Consider the following 17,943-nt stretch of genomic DNA (forward strand, 5'->3'; position numbering starts at 1 on the left):
AATGAATAAGCATGCTTGCTTCCTCAAGTTCTTCAACTGAAGAAATCACTGCTGGAAGTTTGTCTTAGGCTAATTGTCATGGTTTTGAAGTTGTGGACCTTGTTCTGCTAAAGAGAAAGTTAACAGGTTGTTATGAAATAAAGACAATTTCTTGGAAAGATTACAGGTTAACAAATTTTCAGGCAATGAAATCTGCAAAATTCTAGTTTCTGTCTGGAATACTCATGTTTTGCAAACATTGTTGGTTCTGAATAGCTAGAAAAAAATAAGTTTCTTCCATAAGTATGTACAGTTAGTGATTCACAAGTCATGAAATGAGCAGTCTTAACCTGGACTGTTGAGCCTCCTAGTAGAATTGTTTCCAGAGTTGGTAGAAATGACACTAAATCCTTTTCCTGAGGCTTTGTATGTTTGGCCAGTCTTGAACATGCTGCTGAAAAGGAAATATGTCACAGCAGATATTTTTTCTTCCGACTTGTAACTGCTAATAGTTGTTCCCCCTCACCCATGGGGATATGTTCTAAGACCCCCCCCAGTGGATGTTTGAAGCCGCAAATAGTACCAAACCCTATATATATTATGTTTTTTCCTGTATATATCTATGATAAATTTATAAATTAGGCACAGTAAGAGGTTAACAACTATGACTAATAATAAAATAGAACCATTATAATAATATACTGTAATAAAAGTTATGGAAATGTGGCCTTTTTTTCTCAAAATATCTTATTGTCCTATACTAACCCTTCTTGGGGTGATGAGATGAACTGAGGTGAATGACTAGGTATTGTGACATAATTGGCCTTCTGGTGTATCAGAAGGAGGATCATCTACTTCTGGACGATGGATTACTGAAACTATAGAAAGTGAAATCTGGGGCTACCATATTTCTACAGTTAAACACTGAAAACCTTCTTGTTTGTTTTGTGGGCACATTTAGGTAGTCTATTCTTCCATCTTTGCATTGCCTTAAATACTCTATGGTGCTGGGGTAAGCGATGGGAGGAAGGAAAATGAAGAAAAGATAAATTTTTAAGCTTTTAGGCATCAATTTCTATGCTTGTATAGTGTCTATATGACAACTATATAGCCAACTAGTCAGTGTGGCTGCTCACAAAGAGAATTCATCTGTATCTGATAAAGAAGCATGATTCTTGAGGTGCCTGGGTGGCTCAGTCGGTTAAGCATCTGACCTCAGGTTAGGATCTCACGGTTTGTGGGTTCATAGCCCCCTGCTTCTGATGCTGTGTCTCCCGCTCTCACTCTGCCCCTCCCTTGCTCACATTCTGTCTCTCTCTGTCTCTCAAAAATGAATAAATGTTAAAAAAAAAAAAGTATGATTCTTACTTACCTCTATACCACTTGTCATCCATACTACCCCAAACACCACCTCCTGTTCCACCTCCACCCCACCCCATGTCCAGACACACACAGTTATCTCCCATTGCCAGGCCCTGGTGGTTTGTTAAGGGAAGACATTCCATCCCCTATGGTAAAAACTATAAATTCTGATCGTTCCATATTCCATTCCATCTTGTAAGTGTGTCTTAAACTTCTCTTGAATTCAATACATATGTGTTTAACAGGATCTAAAAAAAAAAATATGTTATCAGAAATTCTTCAGTGATTGGGGCACCTGTATAGTTCAGTCAGTTAAGCTTCTGACTCTTGATTTTGGCTCAGGTCATGGTCTCACAGTCCTGAGATCAAGCCCTGCATCGGGCTCTGAGCTGAGCGTGGAGCCTGCTTGGGATTTTCTCTCTCTGCTTCTGCCCCTCCCCTGCTTGCACAGTCTCTGTTTCTCAAAATAAATAAATAAACATTTTTTAAAAACCAAAAAAATACTTCAGTGATTAAAGTGCATTTGCACAAATAAGGAGTTCTTTGGACAAAACCATTTCCACATGATGAAACTAAAAAAGTTTTTAGTAAAAAAAAATGTAAAAAGTTGGTAGTGGTTCTGACATTTGACTGAAAAATTTTGCTGAAAGAGCATTACTTTATTACTTTCAGAAAGATTTTTTACTTTAAAATGCCTCAGTGATTCAAAACAAAAGAATTCATAATATATTTAAAATGTTCTTAGAGGAGAGAAAGAATAGCATTATGGCTTATGACCTACAAGATTTAAGATACAATATAATGCTATCCTCCAGATTTGCTATTACTGCCTCAGAACAATTCTATACTTAACGAATTTTCCACTCTATGTGGTGATGGCCCTACAATTAACTGAGTCATGTGTAATATTCATATAACCAGAAATATAATTAAAACTATCCTTATTTTACAATAAGAAATTTAAAGCTTTGGACGTGTACTATAAATTAAGTAGATTTTTGAATGCGTGAGAGTTGAGTATTTTCTCATTTCAATGAGACTTGAATATTTAAAAAAAACAAGTTTCTTCAAGGTAAGCTAATAGGAATGTGTTTCATAGCTGGTAATTTCAAAAGCTTGCTCTTTTTCAAAAAATAAGCATATTTTCGCACATTGCATTTTATTATAAAACACTGTAAACAGATCTTAAGATGTAAAGGATTATGAAGTTCACCAACCTAATTCAACCTCTTGTGTATATTCAAAGTATGTTCAAATACCTTGCAGAAACTCAACATACAATTAGTTTAGTTCAAATAGCTCATTTATAAGTTGGTTATTTTGAACTTGTATTGCCATTCCTATTGGGGAAGAAAAAAAAATGAGACTGATTCCCAGCATGGGAATCTACAAATGGTTATAAAGTGCAAGTTAAAATACAGAATTACAGACTTTGGGGGGACAAGGTGGGCTCTTAGAGGTCATCTAACACAATTGACTTCTACAGTTAAAGACATTTACACTATACATTGCTAATATGAACAGCAGAAAAATACTAATATAATATTAAATAGTAAATACAACCAAACATTTAATTGAATGATGAGTAATTTTGGTTTTGTTTTTTTGTTTTTTTTAATGTTTATTTATTTTTGAGAGAGTGCGTGTGAGCAGAGGCAGAGCAGAGAGGAAGGAAGGCACAGAATCTGAAGCAGGCTCCAGGCTCTGAGCTGTCAGCACAGAGCCCAACGTGGGGCTCAAACCCACAAACCTCGAGATCATGACCTGAGCCAAAGTCAGACATTCAATCTAGTGAGCTACCCAGGCGCCCCAATTTTGGTTTTATTTTTAAAAATTTGTGTTTAAGATAGAAGGGAATGTAAATGTAAAGTTTTGAGAAGACTTTCCAAAGAGAATTTCTGGACACTTTTTAAGGAATTGGGACCGGTTTTTCTTCCTTCTTTATCTTCTCTGGCAGTAGTGATTACAACTCAGCTACTCTTTCTCTTCTCTTCCTATCCTTTTCCTTCTCTGACATCGTCCATGCAGGATTTGTACAGTTAACTGTTTCATAATGCTGTTTTCAGGTCTCAACACTGACTACTGTCCACCTATCCCTGGCTGTGATGAACTGAGTGTTTGTGTCCTCCCAAATTTCATTTGTTGCAATGCTAATCCCAACTATTAGGAAGTGGGCCTTTGGGAGATGAGTAGGTCATGATGGTAAAGCTCTCATCAATGTGAGTGCCCTTGTTAAAGAGACACCAGAGAGTTCTCTTGCCCCTTCTAACATGTGAGGACATAGCAAGAAGATAGCCACCTATGAACCAGGAATGGCTCCTTATAAGACACCAAATCATCTGTCAGTATCTTGATCTTGGACTTCCAGATTGTGAAGAAATAAATGTTTGTTGTTTAAGCCACTCAGTCTATGGTATTTTTGTTGTGGCAGCCTTAATGGACTAAGACACTGGTCACTAATAATTCTCAGCTAACTACACAAGGCAGAGGGTGGAGAATGGGTGAAATACTCTGCTCATAGTCTCTGGAATTTAACCAAATTGTCTTCCATATGCACACCTCATTCCGGGCTTTCTCATTCCTCACAATCCCATGTTTGGCTTCTGCTCTCCACCCAATTGACTGAGACTGACAGAATTCTATGCTCAGTCACCCACCTTTCTCTGAGCTGCTCTCTTACTTCAGGTCTGCACTTTGCAGGAAGGAGACCCTCTTTTTTTTTAAAATTTATTTATTCATTCAGAGAGAGAGAGAGAGAGAGAGAGAGAAAGCATGCACACAATTGGGGGAGGGGCAGAGAGAGAGGGAGAGAGAGAATCTTAAACTGGCTCCACACTGTCAGCTCAGAGCCCAATTCAGGGCTCAAACCCACGAACTGTGAGATCATGATGTGAGCCAAAATCAAGAGTCAACTGCTCAGTGCACTGAGCCACCCAGGGCACCCCCAGCTAGAGTACCTCTTTTAAGCATTACATATGCGGGTGGATGAAAGATTTTGGTATTTTCCTTGCCAAAAGTGTGTTGACTTGTCAGCCAAGATACCGGGCTTTTTCGAGTTCATGAAAGGAGGAAGGGAATAGGAATAGCATGTAAAGGAAGAGAGCTGCTCTTAAGGTAAATGGGCAAGAGTTGGAAGAAAGTGGAGGGAGAAAAAGAGACAAAGAAAATAACCATGCACCTGTGAGAGGCTGACTCAAGTGGACATAACTATTCTGAAAGAAATAGAAAGAAAGAAAGTACTGAAGTGCATGATTCTGCTGAAGAAGAAAAAGAAGAGACAGAAAAGAGATCATCCCGACATAAATTCCACAAAAGAGTGCTCTTGACCTGGGACAAATGGCCATGATGGAAGGGAGCATTAGGGATTGATCCTCAGGAAGTAGGGACAGAGGAAAAGGGGTTTTCCTGTCCCCTTCACTTAAAGACAGCCTGTACGTTATCTTTGAGTTGGATTGGGAGTGGTGGTGTGTATTTTGGGTATATGTATATATCAGAAAAAGAAAAGAAGAACAGAATAGGTTCAAAGAATACCCACCACACCAAGTGCTTTCACCCTGCGATTATTCAAATATAAGGAAATTGAGTGTGTTAATGAGTTGAGCTACTTGTCACAACAAATTACTCAACACTGACTGCCTTCAAGGAGCAGACACTTTGAAAGGGCAATGCATGTACTGAAAAATAGGAGATTTAAAATTATTGAACTAATAAAGTAAATCAAACACGGTTCTGTCCACATGTAATTTCCAAGTTACAGCTTTATAGTTTTATAGAATTATATTGTTGTGCACACCCAGACTTATACTTTGTGACCGGGATTGGCAATAATTTATGGTAGTCAAAAAATATAAAGACTTTGATTTCCTCATTTTCTGTCAGTATATTTTTTCATTTCCTACTGAAACAACAATCTGTAATAGTGACAGAGTGAGAATTTTTTCCAGCCATAAAATGTATTCCTTAAATAAAATTCTCCAAATCATTCTGCTCTTGGTAAAGTTAGAGGCTCCTATGCACATGTCTGGTAAAAAGGAAAACAATATTTTAGCAGGGCGATTTGGCAAATCGAACCAGTGGTTTCAAAGTGTTCATTCTATTTGACCCAATAGATTCACTTCTAGTATATTATCCTAAGTTTATAAACATTTAAGAAGAGGATATTTATCACAGCATTATTTATAAATTTGAAAAGCAAAACACCCCAAATAGTGATTTCGTTGAGTTATATCACATCAATGTGATAGAACATATTCAATCAATTAATATTTAATTTCATTTTAATTTAATTCAATTTAATAATATTGGGAAATGTTCATGATATAATGTTAAAATAGAACAGAGCATGATATTTTGCATGATATAATGCTAAATAGAACAGAGCAGAATAATCCACAATCTCTCTACCTCAATACATATAGGAAAAAGTTTACCAAATGTTAGCATAGTTATCTCTGGGTGATGGTATTACAGATAATTTTTATTTTTATGCTTTCTTTTTTTTTTTTTTTTCCAACGTTTATTTATTTTTGGGACAGAGAGAGACAGAGCATGAACGGGGGAGGGGCAGAGAGAGAGGGAGACACAGAATCGGAAACAGGCTCCAGGCTCTGAGCCATCAGCCCAGAGCCTGACGCGGGGCTCGAACTCACGGACCGCGAGATCGTGACCTGGCTGAAGTCGGACGCTTAACCGACTGCGCCACCCAGGCGCCCCGTATGCTTTCTTAATTTGCAAAAATTTCAGCAACAAACGTATTACTTTGAAAATCGCGGGGGGGGGATTTAAGTGTTATGTTTAACAAAGATTCTGGTTCAAAAGCAGTTTACAATGAAATAAAAATTAAAACAGAATTGTACTATATTTTTCTACTTCTTTGAGGAGGGCAACAAAAATCATGAACTTATTCAGCAAATATGTATTGAGCCCTTTGTACGTAATCCATCGTGTATAATTATGTCTTGAAAGTCTACCATGTGTCAGATAGATCTAGAGATATAGGCTTAGCTTGATTGCACTTCTTTAATCTGATATTACAAATGCAGTCATATCTCTTTGTCTTTGTCTGATTAATCATTCAAGTATGTGTCTGCTTGTGTCTTTTTCTCGTGGCTTCCCCCTACTCCAGAGACTTCTGCAGCCCCAGGCTTTTGTACAGTGATTCAAAGAGTGGTGTTCCTTTCTTTCATATTGGTTTCCACATCTCAAGAGTGACACACTTGGTGTCTGAGCTGCCTCTGTTGTCACTGTTTCTCACTGTCCCTGTTTTGCTGCAGAAAGCTGGCCAGAAAGGGGACCAGGTCCAGTGCTGGTCCCCTGCTGCCTGAGACCCTTCTGTAGGTCACTGTGGTTGTTTAGGGGAGGACGGAGGAGCCCACTGTCTCCAAGACTTCAGTTTGCAGGTCTCTGGTCTTACTTCCTTTCACAGATGCAGCCATGTCCCAAGAATACCAGTTCTGTGCTGGCCCTTGCTCACCTCCAAACCTAAAGCCACCCCTATCCCCCATCCCAGGGATCAAACCATGGCAATGACTCTTTCTCAGATGACTTTTTGATAGATTTAAATTTTATTTTACTGTATCTTTTCTGGGTTATATCAGTTTTGAGTCATTCTTCTCATTCCTGTTCTTCGGACCTCTCAGTGTGCCTAACAGTGGAGGTTCATTTGTGTAAGGACTATTTACATTGCTGCGAAGGTTCCTGTGGCAGGCTGCCCAGATGCTTAGGATCCAGATCCTCGGAGCACCAGGGCAGTTACACAAGGCCCTTCTGTGTGTCCCGTTTTCGCCCTGCACTCCCACTCACACATACTATGGATGGGTAGGAGTTTTGAAGAACTGAACGCTCTACCTTCCTTGTATGCCAAGGTCAAGAAAAAGGCAGGTTACTTACGAGGTGGCACTTGGCAAGCAAGAACAGACACTCAGAAACAGGTAGATAGTCTGGGGACAATTAGAGGCAGGAAAAGGTATTGTAAAGAAGTCTGGGCAGTCTGGACTTCCCACACGGCACAAGGGCACAACGCTCTAACAACCAGAAGTCCTGCCTGAGAAAAAAGGGGGGACTCAGGCCAGGTGGGATCGCGCCCTACCCCCACCCCAGCTGCCTGGAGTGGTGGGACTACTCCTCTCTCCCCAGGGCTCCACAGAGATCTAGGCAAAGTCTGGCTCCCCACCTCTCCCTTTGCATTTCACCCTACTGCTTCCATTTGCTTTCCCCTGCCTCTCTGGCACCCAGTACTCTCCTGACATCTGAGTTTGTTTCCTGACAAGGAAGGACATGATCTAATTCAGATATACCTGGAGGTGTTAGTGTGTAGAGGCACAGATGTTCATGCCTGGAGATTATTTATTTGTTCAACAATTAAGCACCTACCAAAGCACACACACGAAGCCTACATGCTCAAGAGAATTAAAAAAGAAAATTCTCAGGGCGCCTGGGTGGCTCAGTCGGTTGAGCATCCGACTTCAGCTTAGGTCATGACCTCACGGCTTGTGAGTTCAAGCCCCTTGTTGGGCTCTGTGCTGACAGCTCAGAGCCTGGAGCCTGCTTCATACTCTGGGTCTCCCTCTCTCTCTGCCCCTCCCCCGCTCATGCTGTCTCTCTCTGTCTCTCAAAAATAAAAAAAAAACATTAAAAAATTTAAAAAAGAGGGCGTCTGGGTGGCTCAGTCGGTTAAGCGACCAACTTTAGCTCAGGTCATGATCTCATGGTCCATGAGTTCGAGCCCACGTCAGGCTCTGTGCTGACAGCTCAGAGCCTGGAGCCTGCTTCGGATTCTGTGTCTCCCTCTCTCTCTGCCCCTCCCACATTCATGCTCTACCAAAAATTAATAAACGTTAAAAAATTTTTTTTCTAATTTTTTAAAAAGAAAAAAAAAGAAAATTCTTGGGGCGCCTAGGTGGCTCAGTCAGTTGAGCATCTGACTTCCTCTTGGGTCATGATCCCGGGGTCTCTGAGTTTGAGCCCCGCATCAGGCTCTGCACTGACAGAACAGAGCCTGCTTGGGATTCTCTCTCTCCCTCTCTCTCTCTGCCCCTCCCCTGCTCTCTCTCTCTCTCTCCCTCTCTCAAAATAAATACACATTTAAAAAAAATCCTCTGCCCTAATTCCTGGTCTAGGAAGGGGAACAGACATGCAAAAGAATAGTTAATCCACATATAAGATGTTCCTAGTCACACAATGGAAAATATGATGGTTCTGCTCCGGATGGGGCAGAGGGACAAACATCAGGAGGCTTATAAGAAAGTGACAATTGGACAGGTCTTGAAGGATCGATTTAATCGTAGGACTTGGGAAATACAGGCACTCCCCAGCAAGTACAGAGGCAGTGAAACAACATGAAGCAGAAGCAGTGAATTAGGGCAGTAATTGTAAAATGAAACATAACTGGCTCGAAAGGACTTGAGAATGACTTGTGAAGAGGGCAGAGGCAGAAGTCACAGTTGCAAGACCAAACCAGTGTGGATTTTAGTCTGTCACTGTAGTTCTAGGCTTCAGAGAGTACCGGAGTCAAGTAGTGCTAGACATTAGGTGAGTAGTTGGAACTGGGAAGAGGGAGGTGATTGGAAGGGGAACAAGGGGGGGGGTGGGGGGATGGGGGGGTTATTCTGAAGCGCTGGCAGGGCACTTCCATGGGTGTTTACTTTGTAATGATTTATTGGGGTACCTGGGTGGCTCAGTTGGTTGAGCTTCTGACTTCAGCTCAGGTCATGATCTCAGTTTGTGGGTTCAGGCCCCGCGTTGGGCTCTGTGCTGACAACTTGGAGCCTGAAGCCTGCTTCGGATTCTGTGTCTCCCTCTCTCTCTGCCCTTCCCCTGCTCATGCTCTGTCTCTCTCTCTCTCTCATAAATAAATAAACATTAAAAAATTAAAAAAAATAATTTGTTGAGCTGCATATTTCTGTTTTTGGTTCTTAATGTGTGTTCTATTTCTCAGTTGCAAAAAAGAAAAAAAAATCAAGCTGGGTAGTTTGTAGAAAATGAAATTCCAGGGCTCAGACATTCTGATTGAGTAGGCCTGGGCTGGGATTTAGGAATCTGCATTTTTAAAACAATTATGTTAGAGGATCTAAAGCCAAAAGGGACCCCTAAACCACATTTGAGAATGCTAGGGCTGTCAGGGAGTGATCCAAAAGTTTAAGCAAGAAATGAAGAACAAAGATTTGCCTGTCTGAATGTGCTAGATTAGGAAAAGAAAGATGCTGAGGATGACTTTCATCTTAGATCCAATAGAACTTATAAGTCCTATGTCTCATCCATCTGTGCTATTGAAAGATATGTGACAAATAAGGCATAGCAATTTCTAAGTACTGAATGTATTTTTTTGAGATGTCGTTTCTTTGGGAGGTTTCTTAAATATGAAATTTTTTGACCCCCAGTACATTAATTTATAATAGTCTAATTTAAGGCATGGAAGAAGCCCCTGCAATAGATATTGTGGGACAAGGAGCAGCTTTCAAGAATTTTTTGAATGAATGCATTCCCAGCCTGTGAGTAATAGTTGTTGAGTTACTGACCCACCATCATTGTGGCATGTGCTTAGGGATAGCCAATTTGCAGGGATACAGCTAAATTCTTTTTCTTGTGCTCTTTATAACCAGAGGGATATTTTTGTGACATAAAGCAACCAACATAGTATTCCTCCAAACCCTAATCCCTACAGAGAAAAAAAAATGGCAACTTTTGTTTGAAAGCTGTTTTTTTCTTTGGTGTTCACAGAGTTGGAAAAAGGAAGGGGAAACTTTACTTGGGACAGTTCAAAAAGCCGAGACAAAATTTGCACATATTTTTTCCTCATAATTGAAGTACTGAGGAAATACCGTAAAGGTTTTTAATTGCCACAGTTATTATTTCTTTGTAACCAAAGTGCACCCATTCATCAGATTAGCAAAAATGTCAAAGTCTGACAACACAAAATGTTGGCTAGGATTAAGAACATAGGGACTCATATATTTCTGGTAAGAGTATAAATTGAAACAATCACTTTACAGAGCCATTTAGCAATATTTAGTCTAGTTAAAGATATGTATGCTCTTTGACCCAGAAATTTATACTCTTGGGTATATTCTGAGATCAACCTCAGGAGTTACGTGCCTAAGCAGATATGTACAAGAATATTCACAGCAGCCTTGGTCTCCATAGTAAAAAGTTGTAAACAACCTACATTAGATGAACAGAAGAATTCATGAACAGATCATGATGTATTTATATAGTGGATATAGTGTGAAAATAAATGAAATAGATCTACATATCTCTCTGGAAGATTCTCACAAATATGATATTGAGTAAAAAATCTAGTTGCAGATGAATATGTACAGTGTGATGCCATTTATATCCAGGTTAAAATTTGTAAATACAAATGTGTGGGAAATTACCTTTGCACTACGGAAGTCTTTAAGTACAGTAACAGGCAAGCTATCAAGACATCGCCGAACAGAAAGGCTTCCAGACCAAAAGGAGATGATTAAATCTCATGGTTTATTAAATCAATTGAAAACATACAGCAAGAGGCAAGGTGAAAGAGATAGGTTAGGTCAACACATTTAAAACATGATGTAGGCAGGGTGGAAAAATGACACTCCCCAGCCTTCAGTCCTTTCTGTCTTCCTTGCTAAGGGTATGCTTGCAAGGACCAGAACTGAGATTTGAACCAAGTGGACACTACACTCAGAAGGTGTTTGGAGTCAAAACACACTTCCTCTATAGGTTTGGAATCAAGTGCATCTGCTTGATGGCTGTAGCTCACACGTAAGCCTGATGAGCAGCTATGGATTTTATTTTGCATTCCTTGTGCAGCGGATGTGAGGAGCCAGTGGTTGCCTGAATTAAGACCTTGTTAATAGCAAGTGCCTCATATTCCTCATGTTATCTTCAGTGTGTCATGAATATTTGATGATTCACGATCTCGTATATGTTTACTGTGTCATGACTACTAGGAATCTCTTCCTCTTTCCATCCCTTTGTAATTATGTTCGTTACACAAATGCTCTACTTACTTTACCTAACGTATCTAATAGGTTACTAACTTACTTATTGAACATATGTTAATATTTTGCTCGCCCCTTTAGCTATTTGCTTCAATTTTTAGTTTCATTCTTCTTCCTATGTATTCACTTCTCTTATTTTCTATATCAGAATCCGATACTCTTTTTTTTTTAATATTTATTTTTGACTGAGAGCACGAGCGGGAGAGGGGCAGAGAGAGAGGGGAACAGAGGATCCAAAGCAGGCTCTGTGCTGACAGCAGTGAGTCCAATGTGGGGCTCAAATTCACAAACCATGAGGTCATGACCTGAGCTGAAATCGTTCACGCAACCAACTGAGCCACCCAGGTGCCCCTGTCAGAATCTAGTATTCTTAAATAATTCAGCAAACACAAATTATAAATACATGTGTAATATGGTTAAAACAAATGACTGGAAAGAATAACCCCCAGTGTTCTTTCTTAATATGGGTGGTGGGTATATGAGTATTATGTTATTCTTCATAATTTTTCACATCTACGCTTTTTCCAAGTAAATTTAAGAAAAGTTTGAAATAATAAATACCTGGTGTCTTACATGTAGTAGGCACTTGATACTTATCATTTTGATTTTAATAAAGTTAAAGAATTTGGGCTAACTAAATTGGTATGTCATCTTTCTATAGCTTGTGCATACATATATTTTCCAAAAATGTCAAGTATGCAGTATTTGCAAGGAAGATATTGCCACAATTGACATGGAGGATGAAAATTTGAGTAAAACAAAATTCTTACTTGAGAGCAAAAATAAGAATACAAGGGCATAAAATAAGTGCCTCCAGAGAGGTACAGATTGGGGGGTTAGAATATTCAGAGCCTCCACCAGAGGATGAGATCAGAGTGAAGTGACATTCAATCTGGGCCTTGAAAGAAGTATGTATCAATGGGGGAAACAGTAAGGAAAGCATTCCAGGAAAAGGAAATACAGTGGACAGAGAAAGTAGAGAGCAAAGAGCCAGCAACCTGTCCAAATTGTGTCAAGGATGGATATGGAAGAGCAGTGCAATAGGGAGTTGGGAAGGTAAGTTAGGACAAGAATCTTTTTACACAACAGTGGTTATCTATGGTTGGAATTATGGATAATTTTGATGTTTTTTGTTGTAATATTCTATATAGTCAACTTATTCTATGGTGGCCACCTATTGGCACACATTACAGTGACCTTAATAAAACTGATTTCTGATGAAATAGCAGGACAGTTTGAGTATGGAGCTTTGACCATCTGGGAAGGCAGGGACAAATACTTATTCCTGCTCTTTTTGAGATTTACCAAATCTGGTTAAAGCTCATTATCATGTAAGAATAATGAAGCCCTGAAATAAAATTATGTCTAGAAATGATCAGACCTAAGTTGGTGTTCTGGCTTAAACATAAGGGCCTATGCCTTACTGGAGGAAGCGTAGCACACAGCTGAGCTGGAAGTTCCTTAGGACACAGCCACCCTGGCCCAATGTGTGAGTATGTGACTCTAAGAAAGCTCTAAGTATGGGACTCTAAGAAAGCTGTAACTGCAGAGCCCCAGGTCAGGCCCCACCACGTCTGGACAATGGCCAGAACCATCATGGGCATTGCCACAGCATGGACTGTGCAACAGTGAAAGGGTCTAAACCAATTCCCTTTAGGCCTGGCATTGGAACTATAACTCAGCCTTATCTACATTTGGACTAAGCCCCTGGAGTCTTTAGACAATTTGGGGAGAGTCTGTATTAGATTTTGTGCTGATAGAGCAAGTAAAGATCTAAAAAACGTAAAAATAAAAATTATTACTATCGCAATAAAATGGTTTTGTGGATTAAGTCATACAATATTTATTTAAATATTCTGCAATAAATATTTGTTAATTCATAATCAGGTAAAAGTTACTTTTATAAGTCCTACTCTGAATACCAAATTAACTTAAAAACTGCATATGACCTTTGGTGCATAATTAGTATAAAAATAGTAAAATATTAATATGAAGAGTTACATTACATTGATCTAATAAAATCATTTGATGTTATAAGTGATCTTTGACAGTGTCTAAGTAAGGTTTGTTTCCTTCACATTAAGGACTTTGCTATACTGTAAACATAGAGAACCTGATAAAAAATCCAACATGATCCTATCAAAGTTGGAAGTGTACCGTATGCCCCATTCCTTACAACCAGCAGAGGGAAGTTAAATTGTGTGTAATCTGCTTCATCAGGTTGGATGCATAAGTATCTTGAAAGATACTGTTTCTTCCTTGTCTAGAACCCTGCAGCATCCGTCCAAAATTTTCTAAAGAATTTAAGCTAGTCATGCCTTCAAAATTCTTGAGATTTTTGTAGCTAATGCTCATGCTTGTCCTCTTGAAATATGAAAATAAAATCTGCAAAGTAGTATTATTATTTCTTAATCAACACTGAAGTTTTCATTGAGAGCGATGTTAGAGAAGACTGAATTCTCTCACCAGTGTGCATCGGGGAAATATGGCGCACTCTGCTTATCCAACTTCTTCATTAGATTGAAAGCTCCTAGGAGACAGGGGCTGTGTCGTGATGGCTTTCAGACCTTCAGCATTTGACCTGATATAGAACGTGTAGCAGCTGCCCGATAGATATTTGGTGAATTACTGTGTTTTGAGGAGGGGATAGCTGGAAGTGTTGGGCACAGCTAGGAGTGATACTCTTCACCATTCTGGACCGAAAGCACAGCTTTCTGCTACTTGGATATGTGTTGTGATTACTTCTGGGTTCTTGTAGTTCAAATTCTTGCGAGTTTGGATAATTGAACTTGGTAAAAGGATTATGATTGTGCTTTGTTGTCAAAACACTTGCAAAGTCAATGTTTTAGGAAAGACTTTTTGTTGCATATTAGAGAGGTGAACTTCAGGCCAAATGTTGGAGGCAGCCCAGTATCCTGAGGGACTAGCCCCAAGAGCCAGCAAGCCCGTAGGAAGCCAGGAAGCATGCTCTCTCTCTTGTTCTCCTGTCTGTTTTTCTCTCTGTAGATTTGTTTTTCTTTTCCTCTCTCCCCTGCAGATGTTTTCACTGCCTTCGGGTGCATAGCCCCAAACACTGCTAATCCACACCTCCCCAGTGCACAGGCAGATGAGCATTTCTGTCTCGATTCCAAACTCCAGTGAGAGTGACTGATCTGCCCAGCTCAGGCCAGGGGACACTCTTTACTCAGTGTTTTGTGTGATAACAGTCTGGGGCAAAAGGCATTACAAACCTGATTTTATATTTTCTAAGGAAAAATGTGTACTGCTTACGTTGCTACTTAAAACCATGTTACACTGTTGGGCTCTATACTCTCAGGAGTCTCCAGGATTTCCTTCCTTGCAGGGTGAAGAGCAGTAACAGACAGGCCTTCTCCATTGACTCCATCTCTCCAGGCACCTAGAACCTTCTCTTGACCTCCGCTTTAAGAAGAGGAGGCTAGGGGCGCCTGGGTGGCGCAGTCGGTTAAGCGTCCCACTTCAGCCAGGTCACGATCTCACGGTCCGTGAGTTTGAGCCCCGCGTCAGGCTCTGGGCTGATGGCTCGGAGCCTGGAGCCTGTTTCCGATTCTGTGTCTCCCTCTCTCTCTGCCCCTCCCCCGTTCATGCTCTGTCTCTCTCTGTCCCAAAAATAAATAAACGTTGAAAAAAAAATTTAAAAAAAAAAAAAAAAGAAGAGGAGGCTAACTGCAAGATATTGCAGCAGTTTGCTGATCCCAGTACCTTCTCTGAGCCCTTTTGGATGATGAAATGTGAAGTCTAAAATAAAGGCAATAATCAGCAAATGTTCAGTAGTGTAAAAGAAGCCAGTCCGAAGTCACTGAGCTCTGACACGCTGTGATGCTGTGATTTCCAGGACACCCAGCAACACCAAGCGGCATGACAGGACAGCCGGAGAGGCTGGAGTGCAGCCGGCAGGGGAGCAGCTGGTGGGGCTGCGGGCAGCTGGGGGGTGGGGGCCCAGGGAGTAGGACAAGCATGAGGAGGGTGGGAGCCTCCTCCCTGCAGTCTGTTTCCCTCCGCTTACTAGGTTGGCACACGGATTGAAAAATGTACGTCTAAATCTATTTCTGGATTCTAAATGTGTGAAGGAAACACAGAACTTTATTATTTTATTTCTGTCAAGTTAGAGACAGATGCCCCTAAAGCGTATGCATTTTGTAAGAAGTTCTTATTCTTTAGGGGCGCATCTTTGGAAGCAAAAATCTCTTAAGTTTTCTGCATGAATACTGGCAGTCAAAAGAATAGAGTCAGCACTGGTAACTAATGGAGAGGAGGGGAATAAAACCAGGTCAGATTGTTAAAAAAAGTTTTTTAAAGAACTTTTAAAGGAAAAACAATGAAGTGTTGATGGAATGTAAATATGTTATTATTTGTTAAATACCAAAAATACTGCAGGTATAAATAAACTTCAAGGTTAGTGAGAAACACTTGGACACTTGTAGAAATTCCCTCACCAGAGGTATTTGGAAACCTTCAAAGCTTAATATATCCTTTTGTGAATGGCCAGTCGGTAACTTAGGAATGGAAGAAATCTGGAAAAATAAAAACACATTGCCAATACAACAGATATATTCCTGGGAAGGGTTTTCATGTTAATTTTAACTTCAACTGTAGTGCCTCACAGCCAAAGAAAATCTTTTAAAACAGAATACGGTAGACATTTATTCAAAAAATATTTTTGGATAAAAATACTATGTGCCAGATCCTGTGCTAAGCATGGGGAACATACTGGTTAATAAGATGGAGACTGTCCCTACATGCGTGTCCCTGCCCACCCTTTGAGATGACCCAGGGAAATATAATCACCAAAACAAATCGCTGCATAGAATCTAAGAGCTCAGTTAGTCCAAAGTTTTATTTTACATTTGAAGAAACTGAGGCCCAAAATATTAAGTAAAACTGTCCATGCTCTTGGCTTCTCAATTTTTGCTTTCCAAAAAGCATTTCTTGTTTTATAGATCCTTCTAAAATTCTCAGATTGTATGATATATAACAAATGTAGATGCTAATCCATTTCAAAATACTATTTATAGGTTTTGAATACTCTTGTGCTTTTCTGGAAATAAAACAGGAAATCAACACCCCCCCGCCAAAAAAAACCCAGAAAACCCTGAGGTCCATTTTTCAATATCTAGTCCAGTTTTTTTTAAGGAAGTGTTAGCCATGTGATTCTTATTAACATCAAAAACACTCATATTGTGACTTCACTCATTTGAGGACTTTAAGATACAAAACAGATGAACATAAGGGAAGGGAAGCAAAAATAATATATAAAAACAGGGAGGGGGACAAAACATAAGAAACTCTTAAATATGGAGAACAAACAGAGGGTTATTGGAGGGATTGTGGGAGGGGGAATGGGCTAAATGGGTAAGGGGCACTAAGGAATCTAATCCTGAAATCATTGTTGTACCATGTGCTAACTAATTTGGATGTAAATATTAAAAAATAAAAAATAAAATTAAAAAAAATAGAACTACCCTGCAACCCAGCAATTGCACTACTAGGTATTTAATCAAGGGTACAGGTGTGCTGTTTTGAAGGGGCACATGCACCTGATGTTTATAGCAGTGGTATCGACAATAGCCAAAGTATGGAAAGAGCCCAGATGTCCATCGATGGATGAATGGATAAAGAAGATGTGGTATGTATACACAATGGAGTATTACTCAGCAATCAAAAAGAATGAAATCTTGCCATTTGCAACTACGTGGATGAAACTATGCTAAGCGAAATTAGAGAAAGACAAACATACGACATCACTCATATGAGGAATTTAAGATACAAAGCCGATGAACATAAGGGAAGGGAAGCAAAAATAATATAAAAACAGGGAGGGAGACAAAACATAAGAGACTCTTAATTATAGAGAACGAACAGGGTTGCTCGAGGGGTTTGGGAGGGGAGTTGGGCTAAATTGGTAAGGGGCATTAAGGAATCTACTCCTGAAATCATTGTTGCACTATATGCTAACTAACTTGGATGTAAATTTAAAAAAGAAAGTAAAAAAAAAAAAAAGAAAGAAAAGAAAGGAAAACAAAAAAAACCCCACAAAAAAAACAGTCATATTGTGTGATAGTGACCATCTGTTTAGGATATGACTGACACATTTGGAATATCCAGAGTAATGGGAACTCAAAGCCATCATTGGTTAGAAAGGTTATCAGTCCAAGGAGATACCACTTTGGTCAGATGTACAAGAGGCATTATTAGATGCACCTCCTGGATTTCACGCCTACTTGTACTCTAGACCTCATGCGATAATTCTGTGTCCTTTGGCTATCTGACCTGCAGTTGTATTGCACTGGTTAGCACAGCACTTGCCACCCACAAGGGTGTTGTGACAATTGTCGAAGTAAACGCTATAAAGCATTCTGAGCACTTGAAAAGAAGGGTGCTGCATAACTACCTAAAATCATTATACACCCACAAGTACAGCTCTTTTTTAATATACTCTTAATATGATAATATAAAAGGGCATTCCTCAGGGTACATTTGAATGTGTGTTTCATTCCATTTGTTATTCATTCTAACTTTTAAATTGATTGTTATTTTCAGATATTAACCTGGCACTAAAAGGAACCTATCATTAATTTAATAATTCTATATCACCATA

The sequence above is a fragment of the Lynx rufus genome, unplaced genomic scaffold (assembly GCF_022079265.1).
Source record: "Lynx rufus isolate CCGP_SWC_20201006 ecotype Redwood Valley unplaced genomic scaffold, mLynRuf1.p SCAF_2, whole genome shotgun sequence".
In the NCBI taxonomy this organism is placed as follows: Eukaryota; Metazoa; Chordata; class Mammalia; order Carnivora; family Felidae; genus Lynx; species Lynx rufus.